The 24,886-nt window shown below is 44.8% G+C and overlaps 1 protein-coding gene across 1 annotated transcript in view; it reads right to left on the bottom strand.

The window, feature by feature from the left end:
• PAK3 (p21 (RAC1) activated kinase 3) overlaps window positions 1–5,635 on the bottom strand; it is an 85,108-nt gene extending 79,473 nt beyond the window's left edge. The window contains 1 exon segment of the mRNA XM_074278495.1: window positions 5,531–5,635. The gene's annotated coding sequence lies outside the window, so the exon portion shown is untranslated.
• Between the last annotated feature and the right edge of the window lie 19,251 nt (window positions 5,636–24,886).

The raw sequence follows: 24,886 nt of genomic DNA, 5'->3' as shown, positions 1-24,886 counted from the left end.
AAGGGCTGTAGAGAAATGGGCACGGTCACTCACTGCTGGTGGAAGTGTGGATTGGTTCGGCCATTTTGGGAAAAAAAAATATGCCTATAAAGTTATTCAATAACTGTTCAAACCCTTTAACCCGGTAATAACTACCAGGGTTAGCTATATCCTCCAGGAGCTCAAAGAAACAGATGTCCAAAATTGCTTGTAGTCACTCTTTTTATGGTAGCAAATAACTGGAAAGTAAGGAGGGCTCATCACGTGGGATAGGCTAGTGTGCCATCCTAAATGATGAAGGAATCAGTTTAGAGAAACCTGAGAAGATTTGGATGAACTGAGGCAGAGGGGAAGGGAGCAGAGCAAGGAGAACAATATGGCGGATGGCAGCAACAGGGTAACAAAAAGCCAACTTTGAAACTCTGATCCCCACCAAAAATCACCACAACTCCAGAGGATTGAGTGCGAGTGGAGACCTTCTTTTTCAGGTGTAGACAATTCAAGGATTGCTTTTGCTTCTCTATACAGGTTTGTTACAAGGATTTGGTTTGGGGGGGAGGGGGGTTCTCCTTTTTTTTTAGGGGGTGGGAGGAGGAAGAAAAAAGAAAACCTTTTTTTTTTTCCCAAAGAGATGGATGGGACTGAATGGTTTCTGAGATCCCTTTCAGCCTGGAGACTCCCAGAATTCCAGAGTGGTCACAAGGCTAATAAGCATTAGAATTGGGATTTGAATCCAGGTCTATTTCTGCCTTCAGGGCCAGTATATTTTCAAGGCGACTTCTTTATATTACACTTACATATCCCCAACAGCTGGGGACCAAAAGAACAGCAGTCCATTCAGATTCTATTCTGCCCAACCCCATTTCCGTCTCGAGGATTCAGCCCTGCCTCCCCCCCCCTCCAGCCCACCCCAGCCCCCAGCCAGGGCCTCAATTCTAGTGACATTCAACAGCCACAGGGCCTCCTAGGACAATTAGAAACCAGGGGTCTGGGGGGGAGGAGGGGCTGGGCAGCCAGAACAGAGCAGATGGCGGGCTTAGCATAAGAATACAGCTAGCGGGGAGCCCCCAGTTCAGGCTCCCCCAGGGCCCCTCCCAGTCCGCCCCTCCCCTTCCCTCCCAGGCTCCGTTGGCCACCTGCTGAACTAGGCTTTCTTAGCCCCATTGAGCTCATCAATTTTTCATTCTAAGCGAGGGAACTGTCTCCTTTCTCCCCAGCTCAGGCAGCCGAGACACCCCAAGCAGCTGCCCCCAGGATTGTTCAAATGGCCCACAGTGATGGCGCCAGCCCGCGTCCCCAGAGGATCAGAGGATCCTGGGATTGCCAGTTGCCACGGCCCCTTCCTTGGAGACCATTCACTAGACCCCGCGCTCCTTATTTTACAGAGAGGGAAACTGAGGTCCCGAATAATTTAGGATCAGAGAATGTTGGAGCTAGGAGGGAACCCGGTTGGAGCTGCATCTCTCCCAGTTTGCAAAACAAACACACACACACACACACAAACACACACATACACACACACACTCACACACACAAACACACACATACACACACACACTCACACACACAAACACACACACACACACAAACACACACACACACACACACACACACACACACACACACACACACACACACACACACACACACACACACACTTTGTAGAGAGAGAACAGGGATTTAGGATCACAAAATGTCCGATGGAAAGGCTCCCAGAGATCAAGTTTACTAGAATACCCAGTTTATGAATGAGAAAACTAGAGCACAGAGAGGGCAAGGACATCCCCACCGACTCGCAAGCAGTCATCAAACTCTTCTGCCAGGCTTTGTGCCACCCCAGCCTCCCAGAAGGCGCCAACATTTCTGGAGGTGAACGGGTCCATCCACCAGGTCCTCCCACCAAAGAAAGCCGCAGCCTGGGGGGTTCTGGGTCAAGGCCTCCTTGGAGGAAGCCCCCTCCCAATGTGCTGAGGGCCTTCCCCTAGGACTTCTGGCCTCTGGGCGCCAAGAAGTAGCTCCAATTCCTCAAGCGCTTTGAAGTTTACAAAGCCCAACATCCCCGAGAAGGAGGCAGTGCAAAGATTATACCCATTTTCCAGAGGAGAAAAATAAGGCTGAAAGAGGGGATTTGCTCAGGGTGACACAGCTAGTGAGCGTCTCTGCCAGCATCCATGAGGCACTAAATCGTCCTGGCCCGGTCTGTGACCTTCCCTGGCTTGGGGAAGGGACAGAAGCCCCGCGCCCCCAGCCCAGGGTGGGTAGCAGTTGGGTATGATGACCAAGGGACAAGCCCCGGCTCACCCAGGGGAGAAAACCGAGGGCCCGGCTCCGGCAGGCTGTGTTGGAAGCAGTCCAGACATGAAGCCAGCCTCTTTGAGAGGGATGAGCCAACCCAAGTCCAGAAGGGAAAAGGATTTATCCAAGGTCACCTCCTCCCAAGCCCCACTGCCACCATCCTCATTCACTGGGGCCTGCCTTCATCATCACTCACCCGGCCAGCCCAGCTGCTCCTGGGCCACTGGGAGAGAGAGCCCTCGCACCGGGACTCCCCCGTGCACCTTCTCCGGCGGAAGCAAGCTCCGGGCGGCCCCTCCCCAAGTCTCTTCCCTACAACAGGGGCTGGAACCCAGTGGGTTCTAGCTGTGCCTCGGTCCCCTCCCAAGCGCACAGTGAGACCTCGGGGAAGGACGCCAGGCTCCACTTCGGCCGGGAACTGGCACACAGTAGGCATGGCAAAACTGTCCAGCCAATGAGGGAGAGGAGAAAGTGAATGAATGAAGGAGGGAGTGGATGAATGAGTTCCCAAGCTGGTGAATAAATGAATAAGGGCAGAGGGAGGGAATGAATGAAGGGCTCAGGGAATGAATGAAGGAGGAAATGAAAGAGTGAGCCAGGGAGTGAATGAGTAAGTGAAGGAGGGAGTGGCTGACTCAGTGCAGGGGCTGTTTGTGGCTCCCGCCGGAGCTGGCCAAAGGTAGGTGGGTTAGAGCTCCCGGCTGAATGGTTCCCAGTGCCGGAGCCATTAACGCGTCCGACTTGTGGTTTTGCTGAGACCTCAGCTCTCCACGGCTCAACCCTGAGTGGCTCGGGCCTCAGCTAGCTGCAGGGTTTCCTCCCTGGTCTGCGGGGAGCCCTCAGTGGAGATGATGCTCAAGGCGGGTCACTCTCAAACTTTGGGCCCTAGAAATGGCAGCGGGCTGGGGATGGAAATAGGCCGGCGCCCTCCTGCATCCGGGGATCTCCCGGAGACCCCGAAACCACCCAGGGGGCTGCTCTCTCCCAGGGGGAAGGAGAATTTAGAGCCAGAGCGGTCCAACACTCTCGTTTTACAGAAAGGGAAACAGAGGACACAGCAGAGTTTATCAAATCCAACTCCCTGATTTTCCAAATGGGGAAAGTGGGGTGGGATGGAGGTTATTAGAGACCGCAATTATGGGAGAAAGAGAGATGATCTAAGCCAACACTTTCATTTGACAGAAAGGGAAACTGAGGCCTACAGAGGGGAAAGAACTCAGGACAGTAGAATATCAGAGTTTATCAAATCCAACTCCCTGATTTTCCAAATGGGGGAAGTGGGGTGGGGTTGAGGGTTAGAGATTGCTCCTGTGGAAGAATGACATTGCTTGGCACCTGGATTTCCTACTCTGCCCCTGACTCAGGCGATCCCCTCCTTCCTCTCTCGGGGTCCCGATTTTCTCTTGGGCCCGAAGTAAAATGAAGGGGTTGGGATGCAGCGAAAGAAGAGACTGGGGAAATGATGGAGCTTGTTCTCATCCCTCTAAATCTTTTCTCAGCGCTCCTTTCCAGGAGGCCAAGGTTGGAAGACCAATATTACTCCCATTTTATGGAGAAGAAAATGGAGCCCCCCCAAAAAACCTTATCTGGCTTCTGGTCACAGCTAGCAAATAACAAAGGGGTCATCTGAGCCCAAGCCCCTTCTGCCTTCTAGGCAAGCTTATCTGGCCAACCCTCAAAGAAGGGTAAACTCCCAGCCCAGGAAAGGCCCAACAGATTCATGAAGTTGAGGGCCCTCAGAGAGCAAATCCAAAAAAAAAAAAAAAAAAAAAAAAGGATATCAGACAGAGGTTAGCCAGAGCTGGCCAGGTGAGCCTAGAACCCAGGTGTTCTGGCTCATCCACTCAGTGACTCCCCACTTCCCCACCCCCTGGCACTACCAGAGAGGCTCAGGGACCACTAGTGCTTTGGAGACTCGGGCCTCCAACTCCAGGCCTCTCACCCGGACATGGGGCATTCGAGTCCGACGGCCCCCACTTTCCCGGGACCGATGCTCCCCGGAGTTGGTTTGAGGTACAATGCATTTGGAGTCAGAATACCTAGGTTTGAACCTCAGATATCTTAATGAGCTGCGTGACCTTAGACAAGTCATATGATTTTAGCGGCCCTTTCCCGCTTTAGGAGTTGGACTGGCTCTCCCAGTCCCAGCCAGGCTTTCTGCGCATCCCACCCCACCCCTTCCAAAGCCCAGGAGCCCAGAGAGCCTCCTCGGGCCCGGCAAGCTCGGTCTCCTGGGCTCCGAAGGCGGTTCCGGCTCCCCAGCATGTCGATGCCAGGGCCAAAAAGGACTGGAGCCACGGAGCCGGAGCCGGAGCCGGAGCCGGAGCCGGAGCCCGAGCCCGAGCCGGGTGGCGGGACAAGCCCGGGCTGCACGGATCCTCAACGATGACCTCACTCCCAGGATCCCAGAGCTGCGCCCAACAGGAGAAAAGCTCCGTTGGGGTCTTGGAGCTCAGAGTCCCGGGGAGCCCCTGGTGGGTGCAGGGCCAGTCCCGAGCCCGAGGCTCTGGACCCAAAACTGGAAAAAGAGGTCAGGGGCCGGCCTGGCTCTCCCTCACTGCCCCTCTGTCTGCCCTCTGGCATCAGGGCGATGCCGGCAGACGGGCAAAAGCCCCTTATTAGACAGGAAGAAAAAGGGCACCCGGAGCTTTGGTGCCAAGCTGGGAAGCGGCTTTCCCAATTCAAAGTCGGGCCCATGGACGCCCCCTCCAGAAGCGTCGCCGGTAAAGCGTGCCCTTCCCCAGGCCGGCCCTCCGGCCCTTCTCTTCCCCCGGGCGGCCAGCTCTAGCTCCAACGCCCCCCGCCATGGCCTGATCTCCCGGCCCCTCCTCAGCCTGCTCCCCCCCCTCCGGAGCCGCTCCCCCGGCACCCCCACCCCGCCCCCCAGGCTCGCCCGACGCAGGCTTCTGGCCAGACACCCGGCTCCCCGCGGGCCCGAAGGCCCCGCTCCCTTTTCGTGTGCGTGCGCCCGGCCAGAGTCCCGGAGGCGAGGAGACAAGGGGGCAGCGGCGGGGAGCCCCTGGGAAAGCCGAGCTCCCCTTCCTCCCCCCGAGAGCGGGCCAGGCCAGGCTCGGGCCTCCCAAAAGCTCCCGGCTCTCTGGGCTGCCCCCTGGGGGGGGGGAGGTGGGTCCCATCCCTCCGGGCTCCCTCCCATCCAGATCAGCCCGATGCCCCGACACACACACACACACACACACACACACACACACACGCACGCACGCACACACACAAAGACAGCCAGTCGGCACGGACGCACCAAAATCCGGAGCCACATCGACACGGACCCTAGGAACACGTCCACAGTGACAAAGACACGTTGAAATAGACACACGCACACGCGCACACACACACACCCTGGGTCCTTTCCCTCCTCCGCTGTCCCCTCCCCCGGCTCTGCGGGGCCGCAGCCGGGCGTGTGCGTGTGCGTGTGTGTGTGTGTGTGTGTGTGTGCGTGTGCACTGGGGATGGGGGGGAACAAAGCCGGGAGCGTCCGCACACATACACACGCACAAACTCACGCCCATCCCTCGCTCGGACCCGGAGCGGGGCTGGGGGGGATCCCCGTGGCCATCTCCATCCCCACCTCCCCCGCCCCCCCGGCCCCGAGCAACGTCCCCCCCAGCCCCGGGGCTCCCCCCGACGGCCAAGGTCGCGGGCGGACCGCACCTCGCCGGCCCCCGGCGCGCCGCCTGACCTGCCGCCGCCGCCGCCGCCGCCGCCGCTGTCGCTAGCGCTGTCCCTCGGCCGCCGGCCGCTGCAGCTGCTCTTCGGGGCTGGGGAGGGGAAGCAGCCGCGTCCCCAGGGGCTGTGCCCGGAGCTGGCTCCGCTCGGCAGGAGGAGACTGCTCAAGGGACCGAGGGGAGGGGACCGAGGGGAGGGGGAGAGGAGGAGGGAGGGTGGAGGTGGAGGAGGAGGAGGAGGGAGAGAGGAGGAGAGGAGCCTGGAGAGAGGAGAAGGGGGAGGAGTGACTGGGAGGCGGGAGACCGAGGAGAGGAGGGGGAGAGGGAGGAGGGACGAGGGAGGAGAGGGAGACGGATGGGAAAAAGATGGAGAGGAGGAGAGACAAGGAGAGGGCAGATGAAGGAGGAGGACACGGTGGGGACAGCCTGCCCCACCGGGCCCAGGGAGGATGCTCGGGGCAATCTGCCGAGCCGGGCTGCCCGGCGGAGGCCCCGAGCCTTCGCGTGGCCGCCTGGGGCAAGCGCCTCAGCCGAGCAGCACCTCAGTTTCTTCCTCTGTTTAAAAAAAAATTAGGGGGGGGGGCAGGAGGGGGCTTCGAGGAGCTAATTGTCAACAAGCCTCTAAGCTCTAGTGATCAATAAGAAAAGCTAAGGCCTCTGGGAGTTCCCAGGAAGGATGGATGAGCCCAGTTCCCCCTCCCCCAGGCCCGAAACTTCAGGGTTTGAGATCTGAGCTCCCCCTGCTGCCACAAGGAAGCATTTTCAGACCAATCAAGTCAGCATTTATTAAGTGCCTACTATGTGCCAAGCCGGGAATTGCCCAGTGCAATTGGCCGAGAGAGGAGACAATCGACTGCCCGCCCGAGCTGTGCCCCAGGAGCCAGGCCGGGGAAGCTTCTGGATGGCCAGGCCGCCCGTTAGCAATTCCCCGGACTCCAGCCAACAACTTTCCACAGTGACCTTGGGCACGCCCTTTGGGGGAGGGAGGGGGCAGAAAATGAAAAGGTGAAGGCTGGAGGGCCCACCCAGCTGCCCTCCTAAGATTGGGAAAACAGGCTGGGGGGGGGGCACCCTCCAGCCCCCAGGCCAAGGGCAAATCCTCCTCTGCTTCCTCCAGCGCCAACCATTCCCTGCCTCCAGGGAAGCATTTTGTAAATCTTGGAGCCATAGATAGGGGGAGAAGGGTGGGCCCTTCACAGAAATGAGTGCAGAGCTTTTTACAATCTGCTTGTGAGATGCTAAGTAGGGTCCTATTTTATTATCCCCTTTTACAGAGGAGGAAACTGAGGCACAGAGGGACAGGAACTTGGCCAAGATCACACAGTCAATCTCAAGCAGATTTTCTCTCTACTTTTCCCCATGCTTCTGCTGAAAGCCAGGGCCCCTGAAGCCAGCCAATCAGCTCCAAGTTTCCTCACCTGGGAAATAGGGATCCTACAACCTGAACCACTTCCCTCACTGGGCTGCTGGGAGACACACCTGAATTGGGGCATGTAATGTACTTAGAAACCTTTAGATATTCTTCGGTTTTATGCAAAGTTACAAATGTGACCCACGCCCTCAAATGAGACTCGAGTCCCTTCGGGGCTACCGTTGGGGTGGTAGATGGCTCCCTGGGCCTGGAGTCAAGAAGATACCCATTCCAATCCGGCCTCTGACATTTACTAACTGTGGGACTTAGGCGAGGCATTTCTTGTCTGCCTCAGTTTCTTTATCTGTAAAATGGGAATAGAGCGGTAGCCACTCCCTCCCCCATTGGAGTGGGATCAAATGAGATCATCTTTGGAACATGCTCTCCACACCTGTCATACTAGCTCTTCCCATTATCCAGTGGGAATAATCTTCTTAATGCCTTTCCCTGCCCCCATCTCCACTCAGAAACCAAACTAGGATGACCTTGGCCCTGAGTGCAGGGTCAGGCCTTGACCAAGCTGGCCCCCACCTACCTTGCCAGCCCTAGGATATAATACTCCCCCCTACTTACTGGATTTCAGCTATTCCCTGGTGAGCACCCCCTCGGCTGGCCATGCCCCAAGCTCAGAATGGCTTCTCCAGCCCCCCATCTACCCCACCCCCATCCCCACCTGCTGAAATCCCATTTTGCTCAGCGACAGCCATCTCCCACCTCCCCCCACCCCCAACCCCCAGTTGGAAGTGAGCCCTTGCTGCTCCATTCTGTCGCCATTGTTGTAGTAATGATGGGGATTTGTGGGTAGTTTTTCTCTCCTCACCAGCCTGAAGGTAAGGGCTGGGGTTTGGGGCCCACTGCTTTCCCATTTCCTCATCTCCCCTCCCCCACCTAGTGCCTGGCATATGGTAGGTGCTTAATAAAGGCCTGTTTTCCATCATTGATTCAATTTGAGCAGAATGTAGTCGAAAATGTTACAAACACAAAGAGGCCTTGTGAGTGTTATCAAAAACCTTGTGGGAAGGCCGAGGCCTTCCAGCTGGCACGGTCTAGGATTTGAGCTGTGCTAGGCACCCAGAGGTGTCTAGAGAGGCCCAGAGGGAAGAGAAGACACCGCTCCAAAGTGGAAAAATCATGTGAGCAAACACTGAGGCTCAGGGAGATCCAACAGCCATTTATTAAGCACTGTCCTGGTGTGGGGAGCCCCTTCTGAGTGGCTATCACACTTAGGCAATGGGGGCAAAGGAGAGGTCTGGCTAGAATGGTTTAAGAAGTGTCAAATTGGTGACATCCTTTTCAGGTGAACTTCCTTCCTTAGTTTGTAGATGGGCTGGCACCTGGGAGGAAGAAGGCCAAGGGCTAGCCTTTTAGGCAGGAGTGGGGGGGAGGTGAAACTGTGTTCCCTTTCATCTGTAAAGTGAATCACTCTGAAATTGTGTCCCTTTTTGATCTGCCAAAGAAGAGAGACTGGGGTCTCCTAGAGTCCAGAGAGTCTATGAGAGAGAGCATGTCCTCCTGGCTGGGCTTTTCTAAGGCAAATCACCCCACTGATCTCTTGGGGATGCAGGCCCTTCTCAGGAAATTCCAAATTCCAGAAGCCTTCAAAATGATTTCCATTCCGTTGGAGATCTAGGCCCCAGACTATGGCTTTCTTTGAAACTTGAGCATCAAAACTCCCCATTAAAGAGCAATTCTAAAACTTACTTCTTCCCAGAATTCCAAAGTATCATGCTTTGCCTCTTCAGCATAACTGTCAGGACCCTGCCTGCTGTGAAGACTTTCTCTTCTCAATGCTAGCCTCTGTTTCCCTAAAAGGACTTTGCCACTAGGAAGTCAGTCTTCTAGCAAAGCTGATTTCTCATCCAACAATAAACTTCCATTTATGGAACTCTTTGGGTTCGTGAATTCTTTCATGAAGGACCTGCACTGACAAAAAGGGGATTCCCACAACTCTCTGACTGCCACTAGAACCCCATCAGGAGGATGGCTGTGAAGGCAGCAAGGAGGGATAGGGCAGAAAGAGATCAGGGCTGCTGATGGACAGGACCATAGGTGGGCAATAGGGACCCCAGATCAGGGATGATCCGAGCAGCCTAGGTGAGCCAGTAAGTAATGGCCTTTAACCACCAGAGTTCCTCAGCAGCAAAATGGAGGGCCCAGGACAAAGTAACCCAAAGATGGCACTCCCATAATGAAAGGTGTCTTTCAACTCTCAGCAGGTCATGCTACTTGCATGGGGGAGGGAAGCATTTATGTCGCTTTGACCATGTGCAAGCACTGGGCTGTTGCACTCTTTATAATGATTATTTTGGTGGATCCTCACAACAACCCTCTGAGTTAGGAGCTATGATTGTGCCCATTTTACAGATAAGGAAGTGACTTGGCCACAGTCACAGATCTAATGTGTCTGAGTCTGCCTCTGCCTGATTTCAGGCCTAGAGTTCTATCCACCGTACTCCCTTAGAGAGCTTGTCAAATTCAACTCAGAGTCAATCATTTGGTTGAATAAGTTTTCCCTATTACAAGAGAAGGCTCTTGGGAAAAGGGCACCTAGAAGAAATGACTATGATATAAAAATAAAAGACATCAATAAAACATTTTAAAATAATGCCATAAAGGAAAAGGAAGGAAGACTGTGTTTTTTTACATTTTTTAAAATTAATTTTATAATTGTAATTTTTTGACAGTATATATGCTGCATGGGTAATTTTTTTATAACATTATTCCTTGTACTCTCTCCTGTTCCGAATTTTCCCCTTTCCCTCTACCCCGTCCCCTAGATGACAGGCAATCCCATACATGTTAAATGTGTTACAGTATATCCTAGATACAATATCTGTGTGCAAAACCGAATTTCTTGTTGCACAGGAAGAATTGGATTCAGAAGGTAAAAGTAACCTGGGAAGAAAGACAATAGTGCAAACAGTTTACACTCAATTCCCAGTGTTCCTTCTCTGGGTGTAGCTAATGCTGTCCATCATTGATCAACTGGAACTGAATTAGATCTTCTCTATATTGAATATATCCACTTCCATCAGAATACATCCTCATACAGTATTGTTGTTGAAGTGTATAATGGTCTCCTGGTTCTGCTCGTTTCACTCAGCATCAGTTGATGTCTCTCCAAGCCTCTCTGTATTCCTCCTGCTGGTCATTTCTTACAGAGCAATAATATTCCATAACATTCATATACCATAGTTTACCCAACCATTCTCCAATGGATGGACATCCATTCATTTTCCAGTTTCTAGCCACTACAAAAAGGGCCGCCACAAACATTTTGGCACATACGGGTCCCGTCCCCTTCTTTAGTATTTCCTTGGGGTATAAGCCCAGGAGTAGCACTTCTGGGTCAAAGGGTATGCACAGTTTGATAACTTTTGGGCATAATTCCAGATTGTTCTCCATAGTGGTTGGATTCTTTCACAACTCCACCAACAATGTATATTGTCCCAGTTTTCTCACATCCCCTCCACCATTCATCATTATTTTTTTTCCTGTCATCTGAGCCAATCTGACAAGTGTGTAGTGGTATCTCAGAGTTGTCTTAATTTGCATTTCACTGATCAATAGTAATTTGAAACACTTTCGTATGAGTGGAAATGGTTTCAATTTCCTCATCTGAAAATTGTCTGTTCATATCCTTTGACCATTTATCCATTGGAGAATGGCTTGATTTCTTATAAATTAGAGTCAATTCTCTGTATATTTTGGAGATGAGGCCTTTATCAAAACCTTTAACTGTAAAAATGTTTTCCCAGTTTGTTACTTCCCTTCTAATCTTGTTTGCATTAGTTTTGTTTGTACAAAGGCTTTTAAATTTTTTTGTAATCAAAATTCTCTATTTTGTGATCAATAATGATCTCTAGTTCTTCTTTGGTCACAAATTCCTTCCTCCTTCACAAGTCTGAGAGGTAAACTATCCTATGTTCCTCTAATCTATGATCTCCTTCTTTATGCCTGAATCATGGACCCATTTTGATCTTATCTTGGAAGTGTGGGTCCATATCTAATTTCTGCCATACTAATTTCCAGTTTTCCCAACAGTTTTTTTCAAATAATGAATTTTTATCCCTAATGTTGGTATCTTTGGGTTTGTCAAAGATTAGATTGCTAGTTGTTCACTATTTTGTCCTGTGAACCTAACCTATTCCACTGATCAACTGTCTATTTCTTAGCCAATACCAAATGGTTTTGGTGACCGCTGCTTTATAATATAGTTTTAAATCAGGTACAGCTAGGCCACCTTTGTTTGATTTTTTTTTCATTAATTCCCTTGAAATTCTTGACCTTTTGTTGGAAGACTGTGTTTTAATTACCAAGAGCATCCACTGTCCTTCCCCTCAGTTTTGTTTCTATTTTTTCACTGTTACCTTCATTCTTTCACATCACTCTTTTGGATCTGTATCACTTGCTACTCGGGGAGGGTATCTTAGCCACTAGGGTCCTAATGTAAGTTCAAAAGATAGATTATGCACTGATGTTGTGGGTACCCAAAGAGGAGGAGAGCAGACTATTGGCCATTCAAAGCTACAGGTATATATGCACTCAGGCCAGCGGCAGATCAAGGTGGGAGTATAGGGGGGAACAGAATGAAGGGCTGATCACAAAGGTGACAAGAGGGCACCGACAAGAAAAAAATTCACAGACTTACCCCTGAAAATGCAAAAAAGGGACAAACCAGCTGGGGATGCAGAATGACCCCTGACCTCCACCTGTTCTCATTCTACTCAAAGGGTTTTTACTCCACTATGAAAACATTCCATGCTCAATAAAGTCTAATCTCTACTGGAAAGGTATACACAGAATACAATTGAATTAATAAATGATAATAGGAGCTGGCTCTTTATTTGGAGGGGAAAATAATAAAATAGATAACTTAGCTAACTCGATTTTAAAAAGAAATAAGAAAAGAAAACCAAATTACCAGTATCAAAAATTTTAAAAGTAAATTTGCAAAGAAAAATGAACTAAATTATGAAAAATTAGTTTGCCCAATTATAGTCCAATGAAACTGACAATTAAAATGAAATAGATTAATATTTACAACAATAGAAAACACCCAGATGAACCAAACAAGTAAAGGAAATGGAACAAGATACAAATGAAATCCCAGAGAAAAAAACCCCAGGATCTTACGGATTTACAAGTGAATTCTACCAAAAATTTAAAGAACAATTAATCCCAATATTATATAAACTGTTTGAAAAAATAGGAAAAGAAGAGGTCTCACCAAATTCCTTCTGTGAAATAAAGATGTTCTTGATGCTTAAACCAGGGAGAGTAAAAACAGAGAAAGAAAACTATAGACCAATATCCCTAATGAACATTAATGTAAAAGTTGTAAATAAAATATTACCTAAGATTATACGCTATGGTCAGGTTGGATTCAGACCAGAAATGCAGGGCGAATTCAATATTAGGAAAACTATAAAATATAGCTGACTAAATTAATAACAAGAACAAGAGAACTCATGTGATCATAGCAAACAATGCAGAGCTTTTAACAAGATATAACACTCACTCTTGTTAAAAACATTCAAAAGCATAGAAATAAATGTATTTTTCCTTAATATGACAAGTAGTATCTAAAACCAAGAGCCACAATCATCTGTAGTGGTGAGAAACTAAATCCAATAAGATCAGGAGTAAAGCAAGGACGTCTATTATCACCATTACTAATCAATATAGTGCTAGAAAAGCAAGTTATGGCAATAAGAAAAATAAATTGAGGAAATTAGTATAGGCAAAGAAACAAAATTAGTGCTTTTTGCAGCTGATATGATGATTTTATTTAAAGAAGCCTAGAGCGTCAACTAAAAAACTATTTGAAGCAAGTAACAGATTCGGCAAAGTTGCAGAATATATAATCAACCTACAAAAATCATTTGTTACAAACAAAAGCCAGGAGGGAGAGATAGAGAAAATCCATTTCAAATAACTGCAAACATTTTACAATACTTGAGTATTGTAAATACTTGAGTTTACTTGCCAAGACACATACCAAGTATTATATAGACATAACTACAAACCACTCTTTACACAAATAAAGGCAGATCTAAATAATTTGGAAAATATAAATTGCTCCTCCGTAGGCTGAGCCAATATAAAAAAATTATAATTCTACCTAAATTAATGACTTTTTCAGTTGCATAACTACCTAATCACTGAAGGATTACTTTATAGAGCTAGATAAAAATAACTAAATTCATCTGAAAGAACAAAAGGTGAAAAAAAATCAAAGGAATAAGTAGGGGAAAAAAGTAGAAAGGAAGAAGGCCAACCAGTACCAGATCTCTAATCTAATTAATCTAATCTAGTTAATCTTCAAAGTAGTTCCATAATGGGTGAGAAGAAGAGAAGATGATCAGTAGAATAGATCAGTACACAATCTACAGAAGCAAATAAGCATAAAAGTCTAGTGGTTTATCCCTTGGGGCAAGAACTCATTTTTTTTTTTTTTTTTTTTTTTACCAGATATATGCGTAGGTAGTTTTTCAGCATTGACAATTGCAAAACCTTTTGTTCCACCTTTTCCCTTCCTTCCCCCCACCCCTTGCCCCTGATGGCAGGTTGATCAATACATGTTAAATATGTTAAAGTATAAGTTAAATACAATATATGTAGACATGTCCAAACAGTTATTTTGCTGTACAAAAAGAATCGGACTTGGAAATAGTGTAAAATTAGCCTGTGAAGGAAATCAAAGAAGCAGGTGGACAAAAATAGAGGGATTGGGAATTCTATGTAGTGGTTCATACTCATTTCCCAGAGTTCTTTCGCTGGGTGTAGCCACATCCATCAGAATTGATCATCATATGGATATGTTTTAGCCTTTATGCAGTATATTTCCCTTATTTAAATTTGACATTGCTTAAATGGAAGCTTTGCATTAGACAAGAAGATTAAGTAGAGGTTAATGCTTCCAATCTCATTTTGTTATATAAGTATGATAAAAGTTAAAAAACATGTATTTCCCAGTATATTTACTTTATTATATGACTTTTACCATAATGTCTTAATCTGAAGAAAAAAATACAATATGATTTGATCTGAAAAAAAAAAAAAAGAATTGATCATCATATAGTATTGTTGTTGAAGTATATAATGATTTCCTGGTCCTGCTCATTTCACTCAGCATCAGTTCGCGTAAGTCTTCCAGGCCTCTCTGAAATTATCCTACTGGTCATTTCTTACAGAACAATGTATCAGCATCCCAGAAGAACTCATTTTTCAACAAAACCAGTTGGGAAATAGGAAAATAGACTTTTATTAATAGGGAGAAGAGAAGGGAAAGAGAATAGTTCTAATTTTCATTGGAAAAAAATACAATTTTTTTACAAAGGTGCTCTGGGGCAACTTGATGGTTCAGTAGATAGAGCACTGGCCCTGGAATTAAAAGGACCTGAGTTCAAATATGACCTCAGACATTTAACACTTACTAGCTTGTGTGATGCTGGGCAAGTCACATAACACTAATTGCCTTGCCAAAAAAAAAAAAAAAAAAAAAAAAAAAAAAAAAAAAGGTTCTCTGCATGTATTATGTTTATAAAGCTCCTCTCCAGTATGAAAGTGAACTAAGGTGTGAGGTCTGACTACAGGTTTTCCCACATCTGTTCTCCTTGCTAGGAAGTACCCATTTGTGATTAAGGCCTGAGTTCCCTGTGAAAACTTTTCCACATTCATGAAATTCATGAGGTTTTTCTCCAACAGGATTTTTCTGTTAATCTTTCAGGTAAGAGATCAGCCTGAAGGCTTTCCCACTTACACAGCATGCAGGTTTCTCTCAGAGATTTAGAATTAACTCTAATCTTCTCCTGAAGGCTTTCCCACAGATCATAAAGTATCTCTCCAATGTGAGCCTTCTGACCTTTAATAATGGAAGAGGGTTGCTTTCCCACATTGATTACATTGATAGGGTTTCTTTCCATGGAGGATTGTCCGATATCCACTTGTGAAGGCTTTCCCTACATGCATTGTATTGCTACAGCTGGCCTTCTCCATCACTAGGAGGCCCCCAGAGAAGCAGGTCCTAATGTCATCATCAACAGCTCCACTTTTTTCTCCTTTTATCTAAAGCTTCAGTACACCTTAGCATGGGAGGAAAACTTTCTTTTCAGGGATGTTGCTTACAAATACAGCCATAGAAGTCAGGAAAAAATATAAAGTAAATACATTTGAGTAATCTGTCCTTACAATCTGTCTCCTTTACAGGAACCAGGATGGCATGAAGAAGGATCCAATATTGTAGATAAATAAAAGGTAAACAAGTATAGCTTTCAACACCCAATTAAAGCGCTAGGCCTTTACTTCCCTCCCTGCTCCATTCCCCGTCCTCTATATATCCAGAATGTAGAATGAGAAGAACAATTTAAACAATAATAAAATTATAGAGAAAAACTACTTGGAAAAACTTTAGAACTCCAATCAATGCAATGATAAACAAGGGTTAAAAAGAACAAAGAGGAACCGGATCACTCAGTTCCTGATTTCTAGCGAGGTCAGGTTTAAAAGGAAGAAAAATGGATATATATATTACATACATATTGATATACTGATATATATGCATATATATGTAAGCATGTATTTTTCCCACATGGCCAATGTGGGAATTTGTTTTTCTGTATTATATTGCTGCATATTGAGAGCTTTTTAAAAAAAATTGCTTTGTGGAGGTGAGGATGTAGTAGGAACAACAGATTAAATTTTTAAAAAGAATATATTATGCTAAATTTATTTCAATATAATTTATTGCCGCATAGTGGTATTGCTGTGAATTAAGATTCAGGCACAGAACCACATTGCCAGAGAGAAAGGATGAAAATACACACCACCACTTTACTACTAGAACAAAGTGTTTCAATGCTCTGTCTTGATAAGCTAGGAGTGCTATTGAGATTGCTATTACTAGGAATAAATGTGGAGTATTTTTTTTTATTTAAAAATGTGTTAACTGCACAGGATGAAAGTGGACACCATTTGTATTTTTAAATCATTACATTGCTAAAATTAGTATGCTATATAATAAAAGAAATTATATTTTGAAAGAAAAAAATAAGAATCTAAAATTGGGGTCTAGGTGAAGAAAAGAGAAGAGGAAAGAAAAATTGTGTCAAGTGTAGTACACTGAGCTGAGCTCACTCCTCTCACTATTCTCTTCTTTGTAAAGGAGTGAGGCTGGGGAGAAGGGAAGGGGGAAGTAAGAGATTAGGATGGAGAGAAAGACATCAGTATCAATCATAAGGGTCAATGTGATCAACTCACCCAAAAAATGGAAGAATGGATTAAAAAGCAGAATCTAATACCACATTGTTTAAAAGAAACATACTAGAAACAAAGACTTACTCAGAGTCCAGATAAGGAGCTGGAACAAAATCTGTTATGATCTGGGTGAAAACCTGCCCCCCCAAAAAAAAAGCAAGCATCATAGTAACTATGATCTCAGGCAAGGCAGGTAGACATCTATATCAGCAAGGAGAATGGGGTGGGGAAAAGGGGCTGGCACTTAAACTTTACTTTCATATGAATTGGTCAAAAGAGGGAACAATACACACTCACATTTTGTATAGAAATACATTTCACTGAGCAGGGAAATAGGAAGGAAAGGGGATAAAATTTAAAAAAAATTAGAGAGAAGATAAAGTAAAGTAAAGTAGTCCTAAGTAAAATAAATTCAGAATATACAAAAATTTTGGTAATTTTTAAAGGTGGCAAAGAATAGGAATCTGAGAGGGTATCCATCAATTGGAAAATGGTTAAACAAAGTACGGTACATGAATGTGATGGAATACTATTGGGCTGATGTAAAAAATTTTTTTTTCCTGAAGCTGGGGTTAAGTGACTTGCCCAGGGTCACACAGCTAAGAAGTGTTAAGTGTCTGAGATTAGATTTGAACTCGGATCCTCCTGAATTCAAGGCTAATGCTCTAGCCACTGTGCCACCTAGCTGCCCCTGATGTAAATGTTGAAGGGACTGGTTTCAGAGAAACAAGAAGACTTATAGGAAGAGTGATGATGCAAAGTGAAATAAACAAAACCAGGAGAACATGGCCAACAACAATATTCTTGCCCTTAACTATGTATGCTTGTAGTATGGGGTTTTACTTTCTTTTCATTCTCAATTGGGAGGAAGAAAAGTTGGAGAGACAAGAGAGAAGAAAGATTTGTACTGATTAAATTTTTTTTCAAATTTCAATATTTTATTTTTCCAAATACACATATAGTTCGCAACATTCATTTTTGTAAGATCTTGCAAGATTTGTAAATTTTTTTCTTCTCTCCCTCCTCCCCAAGACATCAATCAGATACAGGTTATACCTATACAATCATTTTGAACATATATCCAAAGATAATGATGAATGTTGGAGGGGATGTGGGAAAACTGGGACACTGATACATTGTTGGTAGAATTGTGAATTGATCCAATCATTCTGGAGAACTACCTGGAACTAGCCCAAAGGGCTATCAAACTGCACATACCTTTGATTCAGCAGTGTCTCTACTGGGCCTAAATCCCAAAGAGATCATAGAAAAGGGAAAAGGATGCACATGTGCAAAAAGGTGGAAAAGAACTAGAAATTGAGTGGATGGCTGTCAGTGGGGAATGGTTGAATAAGTTCTGGTATATAAATATTATAGAATATTATCGTTCCATAAGAAACGAGGATTTCAGAGAGGCCTGGAGAGACTAATGTGAATTGATACTAAGTGAAGTAAGTAGAACCAAGAGAACATATATGGCAACAAGATTATGCAAAGATCAATTCTGATAGAGGACTGTCGGGACTGAATGTGGATCACAACAGCATACTTTCCCTTTTTCGCTGTTGTTTGTTTGCTTTTTGTTTTCTCTCTCATGTTTTTTTTTTTCCTTTTTGATCTGATTTTTCTTGTGCCACATGCTAATTGTGGAAATACATATAGAAGAATTGTACATGCTTAACATGAACTCTCTAGGGGAGGAAGGGAGGGGAAGGGAGGGAGAAAAATTTGGAACACTAGGTTTTGCAAGGGTGAATGTTGAAAACTATCTTTGCATATATTTTGATAATAAAAAGCTCTTATTTTTTTAAAGAAGAAATCTTCCCATATTAGTCATGTTGTAAAAGAAAAATCAGAACAAAACGGAAAACCAACAACAACAACAAAAAATCAAACAAAAACAAAAAGTGAAAATAGTATGCTTTGATCCACATTTAGTGTCCGGAGTTCATTCTCTGGATGAGGACAGCATTTTCTGTCCCACACCTGTTGGAACTGTATTGGATCCCTGCATTGCTGAGAAGTCAGTCCTAATCGATCATCACACAGCCTTACTATTACTGTGTACAATGTTGTCTGGGTTCTGCTCACTCCACTCAGCATCAGCTTGCATAAGTCTTTCCAGGCTTTTTGGAAATCAGCTTGCTCATTTTTTCTTATCGAATAATAGTATTCCATTACTTTCATTCACCATCCCTTATTCAGCCATTCCCCAATCGACGGACATTTATTCATTTTTTCAAATCTTTGCCCCCACGGAAAGAACTCTTACAAACATTGTTTTCCACATGTGGATCTTTTCTTCTCTTTTCTGACCTCTTTGAGATACAGACTTAGTAGGGTCAGTGCTGGATCAAAGGGTATGCACAGAAAAAAACACTTTTTTTTTTTTTTTTTTTTTTTGCTGAAGCAATTGGGGTTAAGTGACTTGCCCAGGGGTCACACAGCTAGAAAGTGTTAAGTGTCTGAGATCAAATTTGAACACAGGTCCTCCTGACTTCAGGGCTGGTGCTCTGTCCACTGTGCCAAAAACCCACAATTTTTTTTCCAAATTCTTTTTTTTTTAATTTTTTTTATTAATTATAGTTTTTATTTACCAGATATATGCACGGGTAATTTTACAGCATTGACAATGGCCAAACTTTTTGTTCCAATTTTTCCCCCCCAAGATGGTAGGTTGACCAATACATGTTCGATATGTTAAAGTATAAATTAAATACAATATATGTATACATGCCCAAACAGTTGTTTTGCTGTACAAAAAGAATCGAACTTTGAAATAGTGTACAATTAGCCTGTAAAGGAAATCCAAAATGCAGGCGGACAAAATTAGAGGGATTGGGAATTCTATGTAGTGGTTCATAGTTATTGCCCAGAATTCTTTCGCTGGGTGTAGCTGGTTCAGTTCCTTACTGCTCTATTGGAACTGATTTGGTTCATCTCATTGTTGAAGAGGGCCACGTCCATCAGAACTGATCATCATATAGTATCATTGTTGAAGTATATATTGATCTCTTGGTTCTGCTCATTTCACTCAGCATCAGTTGATGTCAGTCTCTCCAGGCCTTTCTGAAATCATCCTGTTGGTCATTTCTTACAGAACAATAATATTCCATAATATTCATAGACCACAATTTATTCAGCCATTCTCCAATGGATGGACATCCACTCAGTTTCCAGTTTCTGGCCACTACAACGAGGGCTGCCTCAAACATTTTGACACATACAGGTCCCTTTCCCTTCTTTAAGATCTCTTTGGGATATAAGCCCAGTAGTAACACTTCTGGGTCAAAGAAACCCACAATTTTTAAAAGGAGAAACACAGTCATACCCCCAAAGCTCCCCAAGTCCTGAAATGTCAAGAACAACCGTAGGACTCAATGCTCCAAGGTACCTCAGAAACAGTCTAATACAAGTAAATAACAAGGCTTATTATGCCCATTTTACTTCCCAGTGATGGGAAGTGACTCAGGGTCATACAGATAGTAAGTGGTAGTGCTTGGATTCAAAGGATCAGAAATTCACAACTAGAGTCACCTTTTGATATCATCTTATCCAAAGGCCTCACTTTGCCAATGATGAAACTGAGGAACAAAAAAAGGGGGACTTGCCCAAATGTGAGATTCAAACCCAGGCCTCTGGACTTCAAGTCCAATGCTCTTTCCAGTATTCCCAATCTGTTCTTCTATCACAGTTATGCTAAGAAAATACTCAAGAACATATGAAGGCTCCAGAGCGTTAGAGTAATTTCCCCAGCATCAATTCTGGGAATACATTTCTTGCACTCGTACGGTAAAGTACAAGGAAGAATCTCAATGCTGATCCTCAGTAATTTATTCATGAACAGCTAATGATATAATTATGAATCTAATGGAGCAGAAGAGAAGTGGTATGACACAGAAACAGGACTCAGCTTCCATTCTCTGTAGCACTTACCCCCCAGGCCAGGAAGGGAAGAATGCAAGGATGATTAACCCCTTGTTAGAGGAAGGATACAGGGACCAAGGCTGTGGAGGCTATCTTTTAAGGCCCTCTGCACTCTGGCCTTGTGGGTAAGTAGCACAATGGACAGTGCCTGGACCTGGAGTCAGGAGAACCTGAGTTTGAGTGGGACCTTGGGCGGGTCACTTAACTCTGTTTACCTCAGTTTCCTCATTGTTAAAATGAGCTAGAGCAGGAAATGGCAAGCCACTGCAGTATCTTTGCCAAGAAAACCTCAAATGGGGTTACATTAGAGCCAACCTTGCCAGTCCAGCTCCAATAGCTATACATTTATTCAGGCTGCCTTCCCTACCACCCCCCTCAGTGTTCATCTCCACCCTTATAAGACTCAGCCATCACTTTTTCAAAGGCTTCCTTCCCACTCCCACCCACCCCCTCCTCCAGTTAAAAGTAGTTTCTCAAACCTCCTCAAATTAGGAGCATTAATGTCAAACTCAAAAGCAATGGAGGTCATGAAATTGGAAGTCAAGATCTCAGCAGACCACATATTGACTTAGAAAACCACACATTACCATTTTCTAGGTTCCATTGTATTTTATCTTCTTAAATATTTTCTAATTCCATTTAATATGATCTGACACTGGTGGAGAGGATGTTAAGGGCCCCTGGGTTTGGCATCCCTTCTGGAGAGGACTTTGAGTCCCCTTTTTGCCTCGGTCACCTCTGACCTTTGATCCTGCTTCTCTGTGGATAGTAAACTTACTGAGAGCAGGGCTCTCTCATTCTCACTTTTTCATCGTTGGTACAGAGCGGGCAAGAGTCACTTAATACATCTTTGCTGGACTGTATTGAATTGAGTTCAAGGGTTTTTCCCAGATCTCCCAGCAGGTTAGCTGGCAAAGCTGAGAACTGACCCCAGATCTCATGACTCCAAGTCCATCGTTCTTTTCACCACATCGTGGGCAACTCCTTTCTTTCCTGAACAAAGTCAAACACAAATTCACGGGTGGACAACCGAGACAGATCCGAAAGGCCAGGGCTAGGGATGCCTTTGACTGAAAATAGTCAGTGTGCCGTCATTCTGGCAAGTCACCCCTTCTCATGCTGAATTTAAAAATCAAGGGCTAACAGAGAAAGAACACTGGGAAATGAGTATGGACCACAACATAGCATTTGCACTCTTTCTGTTATTTGCTTGCATTTTTGTTTTTTCTCCTTAGGTTCAACAAGAGAACTGTATATTGTATATATTGTATTTAACATATACTTTAACACATTTAACATGTATGGGACTGCCTGCCATCTGGGTGAGGGGGTGAAGGGAAGGAGGGGAAAAGTTGAAAGAGAAGTTTTTGCAAGGGCCAATATTGAAAAATTACCCATGTATATGTTTTGCATATAAAAAAGCTATAATTTAAAAAAAAATTAAGGGCTAAGCTGGCCTGTGGCAAGAACAATTTATACAGTTTAAATTATTTCACCTTGGAAACTTCACACTAAGAGATGCTCTACAAGTTAGTTGGCTTTGCTTAAAAAGTTTTCTTTGTTTCGGTGTCTCCTCTGACATAGTCACCTCCATCCCTGCTGCAGAACCTCATTATCTCACACCAGGATTATTGCAATGGGGGGGAAAGAATAGGAGCAGGAAGATAGGGAGGGGGAGAGATCTGAAGCTGTCCAAGACTCTCTCCCCTTCCAGGAGTCTCTGTCTGCCTCAGATCTGTCCCCACTCAGTTCCATCCTCCATTTAGCCCCAGAAGTGATTTTTCTCCACAACCCAGGTCTGACAATGTTTACACCTCCTTTACCGGTCCTTCCCTTCATGGGGCAGGGACCAAGAACAAACCAGAATTCTGTTGCTCAGCACATGCAGTGCCTTCCAGCTAGTTGACAAGAGTTGAGCCCCCAAACTGTCTACTGGAGCTCCAAGCAGGGGCAAGTTTGCAGTTCTCTCTCATACAGACCCAAACCAGGATCAGGAGGTTGCAAAGCTCAGACCAAGAAGACAGCAATCAGACTTCTCCTTAAAACATAATTCTTTGAGCATGCTAGAAGTTAACAGGTCTCCAGTCTGAGGCACTCCTGGTATCCCTGAAGAACAAAGTTCTCAATATACAGAGAAAACAGAATTCTAAATAATACCAAGCAAGGTCCAGACTTTCCCATTAAACATGCACAGAACTTGGGCTTAAAACAAAGTTCAAATATAGGGAAAAAGTTGGAAGGATGGGTAAACAAAATAAGATAATTACAAATAAGAGACATTTAGGAGGAAGGGTTATAGTTAACTCATCAAATCCGAATCCCCCACTACCTCAGCTAAAAACTTTGCCTCTTACTCCACTGAAACAATGAAGGCCATTGATGAAGAGCTCCCTCTTCTCTCTTTTCTCATTTCACATCACTGAAATGCCTTCTGCCACTATTTCCTCCTTCATTCTGTCTCCAGTGAAGAGATGGCCCTTATCTTTTCCTAGGCCAGGGGTGGGGAAGATTGGGCTGTACGTGAAATCATTTGCTAAGGCAACCATAGGAGATGATGAGCTAAAAGCCAGAGACAGCCTCCCACTGCTTGAATTCCATAAGCTGATAATTTTGTGTGGTCCACAAATGATGTTGTAGATATCCAAATGGCCTTTGGCTAACAAAAGGTTCCCCACCCGTGGCCTAGGCTAATCACCCTTACAAACCCTCCAGCCCATCCTATATTCATCTTCTCCAACAGATTGCCCTCTCTATCATCCCCACTTGCTAATCTTTAATCACTTCATGTCTACTAGCTGCTTCCCTACCATCTACAACTCCCCCATTCTCAAAAATCTTCACTTGATCCATCCATCCCCATTAATTACAGTTCTAGAGCTCTCTTCCCTTTTGTAGTTAAACTCCTGGAAGCTGTCCATCTACAATTAGTGTCTTCATTTCCTTTCCCTTCATCCTCTTCTTACATCTCTGCAATCTGGTTTCTGCTATCACTGTTCCAATACCAATGCCACTAATGCTACCAATGATGTCTTCATTGATGAATCTAATGGTCTTTTCTCAATATTCATCCTTTTGGCCTGTCTGCAACCTTTGATACTGTCCTCCTCTTCTCCTTGATACCTTCTTCTCTTTAGGTTTCCATGATACTGTTCTCTCTTGCTTTTACTCCAACCTGTCTGACTATTCTTCAGCCTCCTTAACTGGATTTCTCCAGAATGCATCTGCTAACCATAAATGTCTTTTATGGCTCTGCCTTGGTCCCTTTTCTCTTCCTCTATTCTAATTCACTTACTGATCTCACCATCTCCTATGGATTCAAATTATCACCTCTATGCAGATAATTCTCAGATTTATTCATTTAGCCCGAACTTCTCTCCTGACCCCTGTCTCGCACCTCCAACTGCCTCATACACATCTCAAACTGGACATCCTGTAACCATCTTAAATTTATCACAACTAAAATTGAACTCATTATCTTTCTTCTCCCTAAAATTCTATCTTCTTCCTAACTTCTCTATTACTGTTGAGGGATGCCCCCATTCTCCCAGTTCCCCAGTTTATAACCTAGTCTTTCTCAACTCCTCCCTCTGTATCATCCCACTATATCCAGTGTATTGACAATTTCTGTTAACTCTTTATAATGTTTCTCATCTATACCTCTTCTCTCCTCTGACCCTGCCCTCACACTGGAGCAAGGTACTGTCACCCCATGTGTGGACGACTACAATAGCCCAATGGTGCTTTTGCCTACCACAAGTCTCTCCTAACTACAATTCATATTCCCCTCAGCTGTCAAGGAGATCTTTCTAAAGTACACATCAGACATATCTCTCCTTTAGTTAATAAACCTTAGTAACTATTACCTCCAGGATCAAAATATAAAATCCTGTCTTTTTTTTTTAATTTTATTTATAATTTTTTGACAGTATATATGCATGAGTAATTTTTTTATAACATTATCCCTTGTATTCATTTTTCCAAATTTTCCCCTCCCTCCCTCTACTCCCTCCCCTTGATGACAGGCAATCCCATACATTTTACATGTGTTACAGTATAACCTAGATACAATATATGTGTGTAAATACCATTTTCTTGTTGCACATTAAGTTAAAATCCTGTCTTTTAAAGCCCTTCATTACTTATGCTTCATCCTACCATTCCAGGCTTCTTCTACCTTACTTCCCTATTCTATGAACCAGCGACAGACACTGGGCTGCTTCCTGTTCCTCAAATAAGACACTCCATTTTCTGACTGTATTTTCACTGGCTTTCCCTTATGTGTAGAACTCTCTCCTTCCTCATCTTCACATCCAGGCTTGCTTCCTTTTTTTCTTTC

This window comes from Sminthopsis crassicaudata, chromosome X (assembly GCF_048593235.1).
Source record: "Sminthopsis crassicaudata isolate SCR6 chromosome X, ASM4859323v1, whole genome shotgun sequence".
Lineage (NCBI taxonomy): Eukaryota > Metazoa > Chordata > Mammalia > Dasyuromorphia > Dasyuridae > Sminthopsis > Sminthopsis crassicaudata.
This window is presented reverse-complemented; position numbering and strand designations above follow the sequence as displayed.